We start from the raw sequence: 20,587 nt of genomic DNA, 5'->3' as shown, positions 1-20,587 counted from the left end.
ACAGCTGACATCTGCATTCCTTTGTTTTCCATCCCCTCGCATGCTCACGTTCCATGTTTCACACCATGAGCGTCAGCAGACGTTCTGTGAAGTGTGTGAGGTGGTTCTGAACTTGTTGGAGATCTCTGGGTATTCGGGCCGTAAAAGCTTACAAGTCAGACATGAGAGAAGAACATGAATAATTCTCTCATCGTTTTGAAGCATTGAGTTTCATCTTTACAGCGTTTGTCTTCGAGGGAGGCAAGTTGTTCCTTTTTTTTGTTAGGTAATAAACACCCATGCCTACACGTGGGAAGTCCTACTCAGAGCGAAACAGACACACACATCAATACAATCGCACAGTAAGTACGAATGAATACACAATACATCCCTTTGGAGCCAATTAGTATAGAGGACTCCATCATCCAGCTCTCAAATGTGGTCGTTCCCAAACCCTTTTGAATGCTGTGTGTCTTTGGATGTGTTGTGGAAGACTTTTTCTTCTCGACAGGCCAATCCCATCAAATTACTTCAGTATGACTGTCACCAGGATTCACACACTACATATAGCTTGATTCTGAGACATCTGCTGTTACGAGCACAGAGCTTTACTCTGAGACGTCTACTGTCACAGCTGCACCATCAAGGATTACGTGTGCTTCCTTCTCTGAAACAACCTGAGGGATGACTCCTCAGGAGGTGGCGGAGCAGCTAGCTTCTTTCAGGCTTTAATCTTGGACCATCTGTTCTGGCCAAACCCTGTTGTAATCGCACCTCACCTCACACAACACATTGCACCTTGTTTGTACCTGTTCAGTTCAAAGCCTCTAAATGGTGGAAGATGATTATATAAACCATCTGTAGAAACGTGTATAATGTTTTTGGTCCATGTGTCTACTCCTTTTTGATGGAGGTTATATTAAGCTTAAAAACATTTTAAAAGTGAATGATTACATGAATCAACTCATAAATATATGAAAAGAAAATGCTCCTGGTCCATTATCTTCCTAACCTTAATGAAAGGGGGAAAATCGTTAAGTGGAGGTGCTGCTTTAAAACAATCTCTAAGAAAAGCAGCAGCGATACCTCCTCCGAAAACATATCGAAGGAGATCACACAGCATGCGCACGATAAGTCCTGATGGTAAACTGTAGCCAACTAAAAGCACCTCCTCCGTGAACTCTCACATGAAGGCTGAGAGAGGACGTCACTGGTGAACACCTGTAGCTTTGAGCATTATCCCATTGTGCCCATTGATTCCTCCACCATCTTGCACAATAAAATAGATGAAATTAACGTCAGCTTGATTTTATCCCTTAAGGTTTTATCCCGCTGTCTGTTTGTTTTTGTGAAAATTGAACAAATGCTAGAATTGTTTGTATTTTGTAATTGGTATAATTAAATACTGTGTAAGAATTTCAAATAAATTCATAACATAATATAAGGTTGCTATACATCAGGTGTTAGTCATTTAGGTAAGAGCCTCGAAATGTATGTAAATTAAATTTTGCTCCACATTTAATTAATTGAAGTCTTAGAAATGTAGTTTTTTCTAAACACTTAAAAACAAAATATTCTGCAAGGCTGGTTCAGGAAAGGGAGACTGTATTTACAAAAATGTAAAAGTACTAACAGAAGCCTACAATTGTAGGCTTCTGACTGATCACCTGCCTTAACGTAAAACAACTCATAAGAACCATGAGACATTCAGGCAGAGCTCACAGGACTGCACAAAGAGTTGCCCAAACAATACAATGCTTATTAGATTACCAGGATTAAGGGCCAGTTTATATGTGATTAAGAGTGAACGGGAACCTTCCTACTGGAGGAAATTACAGGATTACATCAGAGGAAAAGAGGATGGGATTACTTTACTGTAAGTTCACACACACTCACACACACAGAGAGAATGGCTTATTGTATGAAGGAGGTTTCTTGCTGACTTGGAGAAGAGTAAGAAGATGCATAATTTAAGCCAACGTAAATGCAAGAGATTATTTTTAAATTTTTGTTTGGTCAAACTTTTCAATCTAATCTGTTTGAAACTGCACTTGAAATAACTTGAACATAACAACTGCCTAAACTTACAGAAACCATCTTTGAGAAAAAAATTATATTAAAGGTGTTCTTTGTTTTGTTTTGTCCACATTCCACCAACTAACATGGAGGAGTAGCGCTTCTGACTAATACTGCAGCCAGCAATTAGGGTACGATCAAGATTTGACTTTTGTGAAGCACCTAGAACTGAAGCACCATTTAATTGAATATTCATCCTTGATGATAAGATAGAACAAGCTCCACACAGTTCAGGCTCAGTTTACTTTGTTGCATAGTCTAGAAATTGCAGGTATAATTGAAGAAAGAATAAGGTACACTAAGGAAATTAATTCTAGAAAAATAAATCAATGGCAAATTCATATTTGTTGAAAACCTACTTGGTACATTAAGGTAATTACAGCCCTCTGGTAGAATGCGTCATACAGTTTTCTCAGATTGTGCTTGGTTATTTTAAAACAGCTTAGTCAGAATGATAATTGATATTCATTTAGTTCCTTATGGCCAAGATACACGCACTTATTGTCCAAATCCCACATAGTCTATACCTTCAGTCTGACAACACCAGACTTACTCTGTCTGAACCCATACTATGTCTGACTGATCTTTATTAACACCAGTAGTCCGACCATCACAGTCGCTACTAAAATCATATCAAGAGCATTGTTCCTTTCCCCCTGTGGAAGATTATGTCCAACCATCCACTGTCCACACAAACACACACACACACAGACACACACAGTAAAGCTGGCTGCTCTTACACTGGCTCCGTCCCACGTACCTCTTGTCTCCTCAGGCATAGGTTTTATTTGATTTGCTCATTGCAGTGTTCTGCTGTGTTGCGGCCACATGGGTTTAGGTGCCTCTCTCTTGTTTTGAGCAGCAGGGGCTGGAGGGATGAGAGAACGGATGAAGGAATCCAGGAGCAGGAAAATGTTGGCACTCTGCCAGTACGTTCCTTATATGTTCTGTAGTTACCGTTTGCAGGGGACACACTCGCAAGACGGGATCAGCATGATCACTCTTCTCATTATTCTCTCCCTTTGTTTCCCTCTCTGGGTTTATTTCATGAATGCCAAGTTTGCTCAACCGTTACATCGAGTGCCCATTTTGCTTCCATGGCAACCTGGAGCTAGGATTCCAGTTGTGATGGGGAGATAACATAGATAATAATGGCTCACTATTGGGTGTTGTTGGTTTTTTTCCACATCCACAGAGAGAATTCAAATCTGAAAACACATAATGCTTAACAAGCTGACAAACATTTATTGTGTCTGTTTTATGAAGGTGCAGACAGATGTTTGCTATGGCACTGCTGAAGAAACAAAATGGCTTCATGATGCCAGATTAGTAAATTGTAATAATGATTTGAGCTCTGCAGGGAATTCATTCTCCGTCTCTTTTAATAGGGTAAGGGTGGGGTTACCTCAATTTCCTAACCTTTGGAAGTTGATACAGTAATTTGTCTTAAGGAAGAAATGTTATGATGTTTGACCGACATGTATTCTGTTACTATAGCCTTTACCCCAGTGTCCAAACAGCTTGTTAAAAGCTTTTTCAGGAGCTCTGTAAATGATCGATGAAAACAGTTAAATAGTGACACGGATTCCTGAGGAACATATCTGAAACACATCAGGCTGCTATACCAAATTGTCATCTTGTCTATCTACACACATTCTAAAAGTATCCATACTCATGTAGAACAAAAGATGGACATATAAAGTGAATATAAAAGGTTTCAACACCCAACAGCAGGTTTTTCAAATGTTAAGACAAAGTAACAGAAACCTAAGTGTCGTAATTTTCTAATGTTTATCAACTAGTACAAATATGGGCGAAAAAAAGATGATTTAACTTTTAAAAATAAGAAAGCTAAAACCCTTGAAAAAAACTGCAAAATTCATAAAGATGTCTACTGTCTAGACATTTTATTTCAATTCAGATTTTTGTCAAACAAACAAAGGTTGTTTGTGGTAAACCTCCTTATGTTTAATCATCTGTGTTCAGTTCACCAAAACAACTAATAGGCTGTACAGCCGGACTCGTTTCTCATCCACACAAATATGGTCCAGTCGCTTTAGAGAAGCCAGATTCTTTATTTTTCTGCAAATGTTTACCAGGAGTCCCCACTCCCAACACCCCTGCTTCCATTTATCATCAGCTGCCTTTTTTTGTATTTTTTTTAACAAAAACGGAATATTCCTTGTCCGTTATGAACCTTCACTTAGGCAGAATGAGCTAATGCTGTGATCAGTTGCCATGGAGACTGACTGAGTTAGGGTGTTGCTGTGGAAACGAAGCGGCTAGCTCATTACCACCCACAGCAGCCCCCCCCCCAACTCCCTCGAGCACACCAGCACCACACAAACACTCACATATAACACAGACACATATTACACCCTTTTAAATTTGTTTCCGTGGTGTATCAGATGTGAATATAATGGATATGATGTGTGATTTTATTCAAACACACAGAAGAGATCAGTGTTTGCATTCCTACACAAATGCAATGGCTACCTCTGACACTATTGGTTCATGTAACAATGAGGAATGATTTGAACTGAGACAGGGAGAAGGATGACTCATTGGGCAACATGACAGAATGTATTGTTCCTGATCCCAAATGTCATAAAGCATGAAAGCAGGAGCCTTGAAGCTCTGCATTTAGACATATAAGAGATGGCTATATGTATATATCAGACAAATAAGAAAGCGCTATATGGGGGGTGTACCAAGCCTGTGGCATAGCGCACAGAGCCGGGGCACGGACTTAGGGACCCCTGACAGCTCCAGTGCCTCGGTCAGAGCGTGCACAGTCCGGCCAAAGCACAACCACCCAGGGAGCCATTACTGCGTCTGTCAGTAACCTACCACTGCTCGTCAGTTGCGCTGCACACTGCCAATTGAATCAAGCAACCCTGCCATCTATCTCATGCCCCCTATGCACTCACAGTCAGACAAAGCTGAACACTTCAACACGCAATTGACGTATGTCGTCAGTGGTGCCCCCTCCACTGCCTTACTTGGTTTGAAAGTTAACAGGTTAGCCTCTTGATAGCGTCCACCATTTTCGTAGCAAAACAACGTGTGTGTTCATGTAGCACCTGCAAAACAAGTATTAGCATTGTTGTGTTGTGTTTGCGAGGAAATGGTGAATGTAGGTCTATGTTTACTTTTTCTTCTTTTTGGTTTCTACCTACTCTTTAGAGAGATATCTGTCTCCAAAGCTACTTATAACTCTGCGTCAGCTCGTCACTTACTGGGTCTGGCTGCAATTTGGTGCTGGACAGGTTGTGTACACTGGGTGTTGTCAGATTTTTTGGAAGAGAACAAGCTCAAAATGGTTATTTAAAGCTCCAAAAAGCCGGCATGTTCAGGGGATGATTCTTTGTAGTTTGCTTATGCGAGCTATTCCTTTTAATTAGGAATACTATTTGATCATTATTATTATTGTTATTTGATTGATTATGTATTTTCTTTAAATGTTGCCTGTGCTTTAAATCCTCATTTACCAAGGTTAATGTGTCTCAATGTTGCACACAGCATTAGAATTGTTGCTTTAAAACTCATGGCTCGGATATAAAAAAAAGTCTGATCTTGAAAACCTGGAATCAGTGGCAGTGAAAGCTGCACCCACCTACACTGGAATAGCAGTGAGGGATCACAGCCATAAGTCGTCCATATGTGTCTGCTCGTGATTCTTCTGCGTTGCACTGTAGGTTTGTGTGCACTGGTGTGTTTGTGTGAGATCACAGACCGCGGAGTGTTGATCAGCTTTCTGGTAATATAACTGAGTACTGCTGTTTGCTTTGCAGCTCAAGTAAACCAATAAAGAATCTGTGAAAACATTTGTAAAAAGCACCGCCATCTGAAGCTGTGCAAGACACCGTATTTGATGATACACAAGGTGACTCCTTTTTCACAGTGGCCATTTAGATACACCTGAAACAGAGAGAGAGAGACAGAAGCAAATATAAGCAATCTAATTCTACCTGGGTCATTTTGTGATAAACCTTTAGTTTATTCTCTTTCTCTCCTTTCTCATCCTCGATTCAATTTCCCTTTCCCTGTTTTCATTTGCAAAGGGAAATTGGGGTTTATTTTGGTCGATTGTGGAGGAAACCCTTGTGTGAAAGTGCCAGAGTTCTTTAGCAGAATAATTTATCCCTCACTACTGGGCAGCGAAGTACAGAGAAGGACCAGTATTCTCATGAATGCGGGTTTGAATATTCCACTCATAAAGCTAATGATAGCTGGCGATGGTCCTTTGACTGTGTTTGTTTTGACTCTTTACATCATTCACCTTGTTTTTCTTTTCTGGATTTTTTCTTCATTCCAGTGCTGGGACTTGAGGTAAAAGAGCTTTGCGAGTGCTTTTCAGCAAACCTTTCAGAAATGAGGTTTATTGTTAGAGTTTGACTCATATGGATTTATGGGGGATTATACCAATATTGCAAGATGTCTCTGATACCATATTGGTTGCACAAGCATTTAAAATAAAAAGTCATGGTTTTTTCATGGTTTTGTTAATCAAGCCGTATGACATATAATGCAATTGAGGCTTGATATTTCAATTTCTTTTTATGTAAAATGTAAACATAAATGCACGTCTTTTCTGCATTCTTTATTCTGCCAAATAAAACTTCTTATAACAGTGCATTTCGGCAAACAAAAGATAGATAGCCATGTGTCTATGAAAGGCTCATGTCAGCAGAACCGATATTTCGGTTTGGTTGAGTTATTTATTGAAAATGGATTTTGAATAGAAGTCTAAATGTTGAACCATGTCAGTACATGTTTAGTTTAATTTTATTTGACTTGTAGGTTAACTTAACATGATATTAGCTCAGTGGATTTTGTTACAAATACTTAACTACTGGCCGGGAAATAGGACCCACGTATGAGATCTTTTGTAACTGTATACAAGTTACAAAATATTTATTAAGTATTGAAAAGCTAAGTAAAAAGCTAACAAACCAAACTCCTACACTGTTTAAACACCCTTCTACAAGTGGAAAATGAGCCTCCAGCAGCAAAGTAAAAACACTACTTTAATCAAGGTTATGTGTCAACAAAAGATGCCTTTTTGAAAAGTCGATAGTTTGCAGATTGCTTTTTTTATTATTATAAACTATATAAACTTATAGATAAACTGTTGATGATACAAAAATTCAGTGTTTGAGATTCAATAAGTGAATTTGCTCATTTCCAATTATAACAGACGCTCCCTATCTTCATTCAGCCTATAGGTCTCTTGACCACCACTGCTCTCTCGCTCTTTCCTCTTTGAGTCGGTGAAGCAACAGTTGTTTAAGTGTGTGAACTGTTTTCATTAGAACCTCAAAGAAAACATGTGTCAAACTGATTTCAGATGGAACAGCAGCACATTATCACTGCGGTATGAACAGAAAGTTGTTTACGACCATGTCACAGTCTGTGCCTTGTATAGTGCAAGACCCGACTAATCGATTACTAAATAAGTTGCCAGCCATTTTGATAATCGATCAGTTGTTGCAGCCCTAGTTCAAACTAGTGAACTTGTGAAGTCAGCATACTGATAATAACAACGCCAATTGAAACAAATGAACAAAATGCTCATCTTGTTTTAGCATCACAGTGATGTTAAACAGTCCTTTCTATCATGGGCCGTGTGTGCTCCAGCGGAGGAAGGCAGCCACCATCTGTCAAGCCCCACCCAGCAGAACAGCGACTGATGTGGCTTCAGAAAAGACCACAGAAGTCTGGGAGGACTCAGCTAGCTGGCTGTACTTCACATTTACCAACAGCCGTCCCAGAAGTGACACAGCAGCGAGGGATAAATATGGCTGCAGTAGCGGGAATATACTGTATCTGTGCATGAAAACATCCAAGAATCCAATAGCTTATTTAGAAACCATTCCTGGACTGGAAGTGCTGAAGTCTGCAATTCCTCATCATTGGAACTTTTCCTCGCTGAATGTCACAGATAAACTCTGGGTTTCCTTGACTTTTCAACTGATCTGTTACTCTAAAATGAACTAGGACTGATCTCAGCAACTAAGATCACTATCATTTAGTTAAGCACTTCTTGATGGAGCTCTTACCTGCTCCTACCAAAGCTACATATTGCAAAAACAAGCATTTGGGATGTGGAGTAGAGGGAACAATGTTTTCCCCTTTAGAAATAATCAAAATTATGTTGAAGCTATTATTTTAAGGAAAATAGTTAAATAATGTTACTTTAAGCTATTTGGTGATATAATTAATATAATTCAGTACAGTGCCATTTGTCTTGTCTTCACGTTTGTGCCTTGCTTTGCTTCTTCTGTTGCCCAAACTAATTACATTATGAAACTCAAATGTGATTTGTCTCGCTAATAATTTGTTTCCCAGGGATATGAAGGAAAGACTGATACTTTCTTTTTAAAAGACATGGATTAATGAGTCTGATGAGGAGGGGTTTTAGTATTATTGTGTTGTTTATTCTCTTTTTTTCAGTTTCTCCTGACCTGTTCATCACCCCAATTATTTGCGTGCTTTCTTTGCTCTGTTTACCTTGGTGTTTTACCAAAACACACGTAGGGTCAGGACTGTTCATGCTTTTAATGCAGGAGTTCCTTTAGAAAAACTCAGGGAGGGATAAACCCTCGGCCAAAAATAGATATAATGAACAAAGAGCTCCTAATGACACTAGGAAGCCCACCAATCAGTGGAGTCTGTCATGTACAATGTACTATAGTGGCACAATATAAAAAAAGATTAATAGATCTGCTCAGAAATTTCAGATGTTCATTCTTGACACAAACTGGTTTGAGTTGTTATGTCCGTCTGTCTGTGTTTTTTTTTTTTACTTAAATTACTTAAATATAATCTCATCACATCAGCATTTAATCCCATATTCCCTTTTCAGTGAATAAAATGGTCATAATACACCATTTTATGAGTCAGAATTATGAGCAGAGTTATGTGTATCACTATTAACTGAATTTGAATCATCAAAATGTTACTTTTTATGGCTTGACTTAAATAATGGAATTTAATTCATTATATTAGTTTGGATTTAATTCAGATTCAGTCTTTTATGCACTTACTCTAGTTACACAAATACATTTTCATTGTTTGTGCGTCTATGCTGCACTCTTTCCTCCAGGTTGAAAACCTGTCATCAAGTCACTAAGAGCAAAAAGTCAAGCTGACTTTGGCAGTTAGTGTTTCACTGTTTCAGTTGCTGATTTTAATCCCTGATTCCTAATTTCCTTTGTCACAGACTGTGTGTGTGTCTCTCTGGGCTTTGGCTTGATGGTGAATTATAGTTATTTCGCGGCTGAGAGATCTCTGAAAGGGCAGACTCAGTGGAATAAGTGAAACATGTACAGCAACAGACCCGCTCTGCATTTAATAAAAGATGTAGTCCCTTGCAATCCACCCAAACATACTACAGTGCTCAATACCTATGTTCTTGGGATAACATTATTTGCTAATCTCTGAGTAATCTAAAATGGCCTTCTCATTAAATACCATCTCACACCTTAAATATCTCATTTAATATAGAAATTGATAAATCTGAGTCTAGCAGCAGAAAAAGCTACTAAAGAACACATACAACAGGAAGACAACTTTAATTGTGGCCCACATTATGACACAGCAAGCAAGGTTATTGGATTACAGTTTTTTAAAAAATAGCAAGTGAGACCACTATGCATTCATTTATGATTGTGAGCTGATCAGGTGGAAGTTCCTAACCCTAAATTAAAGCAGACTGAACTCACACATTTCTATAAACATGTTAATTGCTGATGCTGAATTGGTCCAGCGCATGCACAATTTAAAGCACCGTCAGATTAACAGAGGCCAGAAGTCACTCATGGATTATACATGAGATGTTAATCACTGTATGTTTACCAGAGAGCACCTTGACAAAGGTTCACTTACTTTTTCCTCCAACCCTGTGAATATTTAATATGCTTGTTCAATACACAATATGTTTTGGTTGTTTGTGTATCATTAAATATTGTATTTGTCTGTAGTGACTTAGATGAAGATCAGAATCCCATTTTAGGAAACATTAATGCAGATAACAAGGTAATTTCAAAGAGTCACATTATTTTCCTTGCCCCTGTACATAGACACAGCTTTGGTTAACTGGTGTCATCACATGAAGAAGAATTATCATGAATAAGACGGCAGAAGGAAGCTGAGCAGGACAGCCTGCTGAGGTCTCTGAGGAGGTGTTAGGTTCCCATTCACCAGAAGGGAGCTGTAAAGTATCATCATAGATAACAAGAGGAGCTGCCTCCCACATATTAGCTGGTAGTATAGATGTTGGTTTTGTCTCTAGAAGAGAATGGGGTGTTGGAAATACCGACAACAGCGAGGCATTGAATACAACTTTATATTGTATAGAGCTTTACAGCATAGAGATCCAACCATGAGAAAATGGTCTTGTTGGAGCCATTTCCCAATGAGAGAAAGGAGTTCAGCAAATCAAGTCTGTCTACAAGTGACCGATTCCAAGACCTTTCAAATGATCTTGGAGATTCATGATGTCAAGCCCCAGTAACTGCCTTGTCCTTGGATGGAACCTGTTCAGATTCAGTTTGATGAAACTCATACACTGAATGAATCACTGACCGACTGATTGGCTGCTTGACTGTCTTATTGAATGTGTGTTGAGAAGTTTGCATTACATGCACGGGTACATGAAGAAGTTGTCATGTCTCCCTCTTGCTTATGTCAAGTCAAGAAAGTTAAATAATGTTATTACCTTCACATTACAATGCAAGACTTCTCCCTGGAATTAGATGTTACTGGTGTCAGGCTGCACTGTTGCAAAAATATGACCCTGCGTTCCTGTCCTTTTCTGATGGAAATGAATTTCACATAATTTTGTGTTTTACTGGTCTCCACTTGTTGTTGCATTGCAGCCACCAGGAAAGAATAATCATTGAAATGGACTCATTTAGGTTATGACAGGGTACACTGGGCACAGATTTCATTTGCTTTGCGTTAATATGAGTATGTTTTTCATGAAATAAACTTTGTTATCTTATCTTGATACCTCTTGCATATGACATTGTTGGCACCATGCAAAGTGCATTTGTGTTTCATTTATGAATCCTCCTGGATGTGCTTCGTACAAAAGAGGAGGTTTTCCTCAGGAGGTGCAGGAGTACAACCTACCAGGCTTTATACAATAAGTCGTTCAGCCATTATTTTATGTGCAGTCATTACCAAGAACATGAGCACTGATCTTGTTCTATGTCAAGCATATTGAGGGGCTGTAGACCTGTAGTACACCGCCCCTTTCTTGTTTAGTTGCACTCATTAACAGATTATCGCAGCAGATGTCTGGATGATCCATTTTGTGAATTGGTAATGAATCTCCACATATTGCAGGTTTACACTCTTCTGTATTGTATTGTACTAACACATTATTTAGATGAGCTGTTGCTATCCAACAATGAAGTGATGAAGAAAAAGCATTCCAGTAGTTCCTATGAGCTGAGTTACTACACCACTGCCAATTATGTGTAATGGCTGCAATAACGAGAGCTCAAAATGTTTATTATGCCCATGGTCACAAGCTTTGTGTAATCACTTGAGGAATTTGATCGCAAGCGTCCTCACTGCTCACAAGAAGGTGATGTGTTCTCTGAAAGGACTGTAGGGTGAATATGCAAAGTAAAACCTATGACAGAAAAATCTATACAGTCCTTAAAAATATACCTTATATTCACCAGGAGAGCAGTTGTTTTCACACTAAGTTAATTAACAGTAAATTCACACACATCCAAGTTTGTGGTTTATCTATAAGACTTTAGTCATCTCATATATTTCATATCATTTATCAATCCTAGCCCACAGAACATCTCACATATGTGTCTCCTGAGAGCGCTGCCACCTGAATTGGGGTGGCAGCGCTACCCCAATTCAGTGGGAAGAAGTAGGGTCTAGCTCAACGTTTAGTTTTGCTGACTTTGCTAACATGTTCAAGTGACGATGAGAGCATCAGAGCTGCGCTAAAAAAATTAGGGGGCACTGCCCTGTCTGGTGTTCTACTGTTGACTGTTTCAGGGCGAAGAGGTTTGTATAAATGTATATCATGATGTGCTGTTGTCAGTGTCACAGATGGACACTGACAATACATGATTCTACTAGGGGTTTCTCAAATGAATGATTCAAATCATTGACATTAAGTGGGCAGCCCAAGATCTTTGAATTTATTGTATTCGTTGGGACTTGTCTCATTTAAGAGTGTTGGCATCATCTAGAACTGCCAGGATTAAGGAAAGAAGATGTAAAAAGGACTTCTGTCTTCTTTTGCTGACCTTGTTGCTAGTGCTACTAAGACCAGGAAACCTTTGTATGAATTAATAAATGATCCCTGATGTTTTATCCTGGTCCAACAATTGTAAAAATGCCAAACCTCTACCCAAATTGATCAAACAGGGGGTTAAACAAACACTGGTTGTTAGAAATGCAATGTTGCCCAAGTTCTTTGACATTGATTTATTTTATCTGCCGCTGTTTCAGTGTAACTCATATCATGAACCCATTTCCCTCATCCTGAGATACCCTTAGTGGCCTACAATGCGTGCATTTATCAGTATTTTCAGACTGTGGGTGTTGGACTGAAGCCAGTTAGTCAGCTCTCGTGTGCGACTGCATCTGATAAATGGAGCTGCATGGTCGGGTTTACCCTTTCATGAGTATTTCCACTGTGTGTGTGTGTGTGTGTGTGTGTGTGTGTGTGTGTGAGCGAGAGAGGAGGGGAAAGAACAGATGCAGAGATGTCTTTGTGGCTGCTGTCAAATGAACGCTGTACATGTGGCATTAAATACGGTGCACACACACGTTCCCCCTTGCTGTCGCTTTATCACTTTCTGTAGATTCACAGTTGATTGGAAACCAGTACCAGTCACACTCCACCTCCCTTCCTTTCCATCTGTCCATAAGATGGACTGAGGAAGTAGGTGTTTGTGTGTGTTAACTGAGGTGCCACCTGCCACTGCTCTTCCAAACTACTGCCAGCCAAATCTAATCTCTCTCTCTCCCCCTCTCCCTCCTCTCTCTCCCCCTCATTACTGTTCTTTCCCCTTATCCTCTCTCACCCTCTCAGGTCTCGGATGTTATCCTTTCTTCGAGGACACAGAAGACAACACCCCATCTAGTCAGGTGTGTAGCTCAGCCTCTTACTTTCTCTCTTTCTCTCTCTCTCTCTCTCTCTCTCTCTCTCTCTCTCTCTCTCTCTCTCTCTCTCTCTCTCTCTCTTTCTCTCTCTGTTTTGCCACGCTCACACACCCCTTTGTGTCTCCCTCTCTTCACTGCATTCCTTTGGGTGCTGCTGCAAAGATGCTGCGTCACTGTGCCGCTTTTGAGTTGACACTATTCCAATTTCACTGTAGGATAGTAGCAGACAAAAGACGATGTGTATGGAATTGCTGATTCATTGTGTGTATTTTACCAAGAACCGAAGGCAAAATGTGGCTTTGTGTCATGCATTAATACAGTGCATGATATGATGGTTTATATGTTGAGTTTACATGTGTCAAAACAAGGGTATGCTTTGCGTGTGTGGTCATGTCTAGACACTCCCAGACAGTCTGAGTCGTTGTTGAGTTGCATCGTGGAAGGGCACATTGTTCCCACTGACTGGGACACTAACTATTCACTACGTTTGTTCAAATTAATTTCTGGTGGCAGGCCTTGTCATTTCTCTGCCAACTGGAAGAGACAAATCTAAAGGGTGACCTACAAATCGTCTGGCACCCCATCCAGAAACGGATGGAGACCTCATGTATTTTGCATTGTCATTCCTTTGGACAAGAGCAGCACAAACTGTCAGTTTTGGCAGATCATTTCGGTTTACTGAGATCATCTGAGCAATTTAATACTTTGAAACGAGATCAATAATTTATTTTCCTCCTAATTATTAAAATTGTCATGGCTACTAGTTGCTTTCAATGTCAGTGTCTGGAGGTAATTTTTCTTCTGTTAAAATGTATTTCTCATGTCATAAATATCTAATAAATATCTTATAATCATTTAAAAATGTTAAAATGTGATTTAACCCGCGGGATGCTGTGTATGCATGTTTCACCATTTAAGAACCTGTTCGATGTCTCTACTTTCAGTACAATCGGAAGAGATGTACGCCCACGTCATATGATGTAATCATTGACAAATGAAATGCATAGTGATTGGCTACAATTTACATTCGGGGAATGAGAAATGTAGATGGACAAATGTTAAACTAATTCTTATTTCCAGTCATATCCAGTTACCGACTGAAAATCAATAAGTTCTTATAAAAGCCTAAATGAAATAGACATTTAATCTTAGAATAAATTTAGGTTAATGAATGCCTGGGTACCTCAGGTCTTAAAGGGTTAAATAAGTACATTTAAAAGTCCATTAAGCAATTCATCTATTCTCAATACAGCAACAAACAGCTCCATGTGATGTAAAAGGGCTGCTCGTGAAGCCTATCCAACAAATCTATGGAACCCTTTATTCTGCTATGGTTGCTGAGCCACATGACGGTCATCAGATGCCCCCCATATAAAACCATTAACCTCTTCTTCCAGGTCATAAGCTCACACAAGCTGGTTGAAATCTGTCCAGCATGAAATGGTGCAAGACAAATGCTGAAGCCTAAGAGACATAAAAATGTCTCCCCAGTGCTGAGAAGCTTATTTGTCTTTGTCTGCTGGCTTCGTAGGTGATGCATTGCAATGCTGATGCATTAGCACTTGATTTAATTAGATCTTGATATATAGTACCCTGTATGTTGATTATACAAGATCTCCTGGATTTTAAGAGCACTTTCACACCTGAAAACTTTTAAACATTTGACCAAATTAGTTTTAGTTTCACATTGAAATTTAGGGAGTGCACTAAATAGTTTTGTTTGACATATGTGTCTAGCGTATGTTGTGTCATTATGTTTACTAGCATCACTAACATCAAGTGCAGTACTCTCACTAGTTCGTATACACCATTAGCATTTAAATGTGCTGTATCTTTGGAGGTAAAAACAGCTTCAGCTTTGTTTTTTCCTTTTTCTATAGCTTACTGCTGGCAAGACTTCCTACAATAGGTCCAAATGTATGAACTATCTAAAACGTGGTTCAGTTTGATGCAGGCCGAGATCGCCTCTTTTGTTTGGACTAAATTTGGTCTGAGTTACTTTTCACACTTGAACCAAACAAAGTAGGTTTGAAGCTTATATGTAACTCGCTTATACAATTAAAAAAAATATTATGCTCCAAAATGTAAATTACATGTCAAAGCATTTTGTTATCCAGACTCATTGAGCAGCCTGGCAGCATTGCAGATATATTCTGATATGCAAAATACTGGAAATTCATACAGTTTGCACCAGTTTGCATTTTACCTTTTTAAAAAGGAATGTGGGCTATGTCTGCTGTTTCAATTAGTCACTAAAGAAGAATAGCAATTATTACATAACTTCAGGTTGTGCAGAATAATTACTCTGAACATGGCCTAGCCTGTGTGTGCAACATCTTTGTTCATCGCTTCCTGTCACACCCACAACAAAAAGATAATGGATGTCAGATAAAGTACTTAATCATCGGCCATCAGTCTGTCATCACCCACAGAACTGCTCCTGCATCTGATGTAATGTGCTGTGTGTTCCTGTTGCTCTAACTACAGAACTAACATGAATTTAGAAGATAAACATAAACATTGAGAGCTTTCGTTTCCTCAAAGATGAGGGGAAAGATAAAAGACTGAACGTGTGTTGTATAATAAACCAAGGTTAGGCTTTTTAATTCAGTTGTGATTTTGTGATGTACCATTGTGATGTATCTATTCTATCTTTCCACTTCCACCAACTCTTTTGTACACTTACATGAACACACAGGTATTTACTATTTTGCCTCGCAGGGCACTGCTGGTCAGTATCTAACAACAATGTGTACATGCAAACACAATCCCAGTATCCTAGGTGAAAAACATGCAAGCCTCCCTGTCTCTCTCTCCCCTGATGTCATTGTGAAGGAAAACGTTAGTGGCATTTCACAGCAGGTCTGATTCACCTTCTCCTGTTTGTTTAGCTTCTCGTCCTCACTCCTCCATCACACATGGTGGTGGCTGAGCCAGAAAGGCAACCGACGCTGTTTTACCACTGAATACTAAGTCTTCAGAAAAACAAAATGAGCAAACGTTATCATGTGTCCAGGTCTGTTTGTTTTGTAGAGGAGTACAGGTCTGTGGGTTCTATTAGTGGTAAAAAACTCCTCAGTCCACAGTAAGAGATACTATCAACAAATATTGAATTATAAATAAATAAATTTAACTAAAATCCATTAGTTCACTTAATGGATCATGTTATATTCTTTTTTATTCATATGAGGACATAAGAAATTACATAAAATACTTGAATGCAGAGTATTCCTACAGTAATTTGGGAACACTCCTCAGATTTGACTCTCTCTCTCTTTCTGCTTGTCCACCTCTCCTCTCCATCTCTTTTCATCCCTCTTTCTTGTTTAATTTCCATCTCTCCGAGCTCCCGACTGCAATTCAATGTCCTTTTCTCACTTCGTGTTTCTCTCTCTATCTTCTGTTGTCAACGTGCTCATACATATTTACTAGGGTTCTTATGAAATATACTTGCATAAATGCATTCTCATTCTGAATAGAATATGTGTGGATTTGTATTTTTACCTCATATGAAGTAATTACTTGTGGGGTAAAAACTTGCCCTCTGTTTTTTGAGTTGACTCAAGATTTCCTCTCTGGACCTTTCCTTTTTTTTTATCTTCTAGAAAACTTTAAAGCTCTCACTGGTTACAATATCTTTTTAGCTTTTTGGGGGGGTATTTATTAAAATACTGCATGTTGCTGTGCAGAGGTAAAGGCTTTAGCTTGCAAAGCAGACACTCATTCATAATTTAAGCTTTACATAACCATATGATTCAGAATCAAGGCTTCCATGAATCCATTTTACTGTGTTACTGCATAATTTAAAGCTCCAAACTTTTCCAAGGACTTGAGGAATCAGCACATTTACTGTATTTAAACTGTTTGAACTGATTGTGATTACCTGTTTTTGACAAAACAAGTTTAAATGGTTTATTAGATTTATCTGCAATTATTTAGAAAAAAGTCACAATACAGTCAAGTTGATCACTTTTCTGGGGTGATGATCCACTTCTTAAACACCTCTTTTACTGAAGGTTCTTGGCAGCTACAGATCTACTCGACATAACAGCCCTGGTGGTCTAAACACATGGTAGAACTTAGATCCATGAAGCCTTACATAGGCTGTAATAACATACTGGACTAATTGGTGAGACTGGCCACGGCTCCAGAGTTTCACCAGACCTGCTACTGGTTTCTTCTGCCGCACAGTTCAAGTTTGTATCCACTCAAGGCATCCACCAAAGATTGTTCTTACTTATTACGAGTCATTTTACTTTAAAATATTTCCTTTAATTTAGCATCTTTACAGATTTGTTATCAATTTTTTTTAGCTGAACAATTATATCTGAATGATTAATTTGTATTGTCCTTTGATGCCACGTGTGTTTCTAGCCCTATAAAAAATATTTGTTTTGTTTTTCCTTAAAAGACCTATTCCTCCTGCAAGAGGACCAGAAGGGGTTTTAAAAGAGACATGAGTGTTAGCACCCCTGAGAGCCATATGATTTCATAATAAGCTGCAGCGCTGCCCTGTCTGCCTGAGGTGAGATGTCTCTTCATGTAATGTGCCATGTACAAAGCAACCTGTATGTTTACACACACAAATATTTACAGGCATTTTCAAGGTCCTTGTCTGTATGACTCACTTGCGACCCTCGACTGCTGCTAAGCTGAGGCAAGAAAAAAAAAATGTCTCTTCTGCTTTTGTAAACAGTCTTGGTTTCAAAGCTCTGAGGGTTTGGTTGCGTTGGCTACAGGCCCTCTGCTCTAACTGTTGTGTATTAAGTGTGTTACCGCAATGGAAGGAGTAAGGTCTTGTGGAGATTCTCACTCATCCCGTTCATTGTATATCCAAGTCCTGAAAACAAGTCAAGTGGACTTGGTTGTGTTTCTTTAAGAAGTTTCACCTCTCATCCAAGAGAATGACTGACTACTGGGTGTACAGGTACTTAACTAGTAGGGTCGTTAGGAGTCGTTCAGGTTACCTGAGAGGTTGCACCCGCAAGGCTGTTGGTTTCATTTGGAGTTGTTGTGGGTCATTGACCCATCCACCCTCTGTGAGTCATGTGTCCTAAGTTGTGAATTGTATTGAAACTTCCTGGGGGGGAGGTCAAGACTCGGAAGACAACTTGTTTGAAAGAGCAGTGAAGGAAGCCATCTATGTCAGAGAATCCATCTCTAAACAGAGGAGTAGATTGAAGACACCACCTATCAGCCACATGGAATACAGTTATGACTTCCATTCTGACATGTGAATGAAAAATAAAAATATAAACATGTCCTAAATACATAAAACGCAATTCCTTCATGGAAACCCTGTATTCACACTTTTTGTCGCCACTGTTTGACATATACGGTCTCGTTCACTGCCTCTCCTCCCTGCTTCACTGTCTGTGTGTCATCGTGTGAGTGAGTGGGGGCAAGGCCAGCTCGGGGCCTGTGTGTTTGACTGTAAACTCCACAGAGGAGATGAGATGAGGAAGGGACACGACTCACTGGAATACAGTGACAGACCAGTAACATGTTCGGCACACTGGTGCGTCCAGGTAATTTTTTTTGTTGCCCTTCACAGATTTTTGGTTGCATGTGCACCCTGGAGCCCTGCAGACCTTTATTTCCCGACTTTTCCATTTTTTGCTGGGAATGAAATAGATTATGAGATTGAATAGATTAACTGAAATCACAATTCAGTATGATCATCAGCCTACTGCTGAATTTGCTTTTAGATAAATATATAAGCATCCCAGGTGTGCAAGCATTTTTTTATCTCGTCACTGCACAACTCCCAACTCCCCTTTTATTCAGTATGACGTAAGAGCATACTCACTTTTTGTCATATGGTAAAGAAAAGGCTTGTGGTGCTGCTGACTCACTCACTCAGCTTTGATCCTTCAGAAAGCTTCAGACCTCATCAGCACTTTTCCCTTAGATTTGTACTAAACTGTGTATGATTAATTTATAAGGTGCTGTCCACACTTCTGTTGCAGGACGGGGCCAGAGTGGAATATGCTGGTTATCTACTGCAAAGTATACATATGTGCTTCTACAGAGTATAATCCTCTGGCAATATCTTTGTTTATACTGGCAATTGTAGTGATTCGATGAGAAAAGCAGAAGTAGGAGACATACAGTAACAGCTTTTTAAATTTTTTAACACATTGTAATATCGGTTTTGCTGTACAGGCTCTGGCCCCCTCATTAAGTTTAACGCCGTCAATAAAACATGACAGTGCTGTTAGCCTGCAGCTTTTCAGTAATTTTGAACCTGCATATATATTTTTTTATCTGTGTTAGTTTGTTATCAATAGGTAGATTATTTTAGTATCCTTGATATTAGCTCATTATTCAGAAAATCAAAAGCCTTTTTTTTTTTTAAATGGTCCCTGTATCCAAAGGTGGATTATTAGTGGATGTAGAGAGAATAAAGAGTATTCATGACAAAACTCAGTTGGTGTATAAGTATATACTAAGTTGCTTAGTCAACTAAATGATCATAGCTTTTCATTGAAGTACATTATGCTCAGGTTTTGCCATGATATTTGGTTATTTGTTTATGTCCATCTTTTTAATCAAGTATGAACTATTTCACCACATCACTAAACGACAAACTAATTACGTGTTAAACAGTAGGAGTTTATATGCAAATTATCTCCACAGATGATGTGTGTTTATACTGTTTACAATTGCCAGTTTGTTATTGTGCACCTTGCTGGAACATATGCAGTCTTATACAACAGCTCCAAAAAATAATTTTTTAATGCAACCCATGATCATTAATCCTGTACCTATTCCATGGTTTATTTGTATGGTCTTTAAAGCTTGGACAGAGATGTGTATGTAATTGTTCATCTTTTGTGCCTCTGCTGTGTGGAATAGCTAAAAGAAAGAAAAATGGAATCAACCCGTTGGGTTTGGTCCCCTTTTTCTCTACCAAATATTGCCAAAAACTGTTGATATGATTGCGTTATGTGCTCCAGCTAGGGTTAGGGTTTCTTTCCGTTGTCCCTCAGTTGTCCCCCAGAAAAGTAGATCTTTGCTAATATGATATTGAGAAATAAAAAAAACATATATATTATATTATATATTTATACTGATGTTCTTTTTCATAATTTACAGGTGTATCTGTGATCCTGGCCACACTTGACTTTCAGTAATCTTCTAAAAATCCTCACCCCAACCCTGTGAGATTTGGAGAGAGGGCAGCTTGTGTCATCTTCTCAAGTTCTAGAACAACTGACCAGGTAAGGATGCCTGCTGTATGTGTTCCCAAATGTGGTTGCTGTTTTCTAAGACTGCACAATCACAAAAAAAATTTGACTGCGCAACAATTTAGCCCCCGGAACTTGTAAGAAATGATTATCTTCCTGCAAAAAGACATCCTGTCCCATCTTCCTTTGCCAAC

At 39.0% G+C, this 20,587-nt stretch overlaps 1 protein-coding gene across 6 annotated transcripts in view; it reads left to right on the top strand.

Annotated features, from left to right (window-relative positions):
- Positions 1 to 13,129: 13,129 nt before the first annotated feature.
- The window catches only part of map2 (microtubule-associated protein 2), a 49,798-nt gene continuing 42,340 nt past the window's right edge, over positions 13,130 to 20,587 (top strand). For all 6 annotated transcript variants that reach the window (XM_062402633.1, XM_062402630.1, XM_062402631.1 and 3 more), the window contains exons 1-2: positions 13,130 to 13,188; positions 20,302 to 20,426. The gene's annotated coding sequence lies outside the window, so the exon portion shown is untranslated. The remainder of the gene's footprint in view (positions 13,189 to 20,301; positions 20,427 to 20,587) is intronic.

The sequence above is a fragment of the Platichthys flesus genome, chromosome 13 (assembly GCF_949316205.1).
Source record: "Platichthys flesus chromosome 13, fPlaFle2.1, whole genome shotgun sequence".
NCBI classification, from domain to species: domain Eukaryota; kingdom Metazoa; phylum Chordata; class Actinopteri; order Pleuronectiformes; family Pleuronectidae; genus Platichthys; species Platichthys flesus.
The sequence above is the reverse complement of the archived record's forward strand: the minus strand, read 5'-3'. Positions and strand labels throughout refer to the sequence as shown.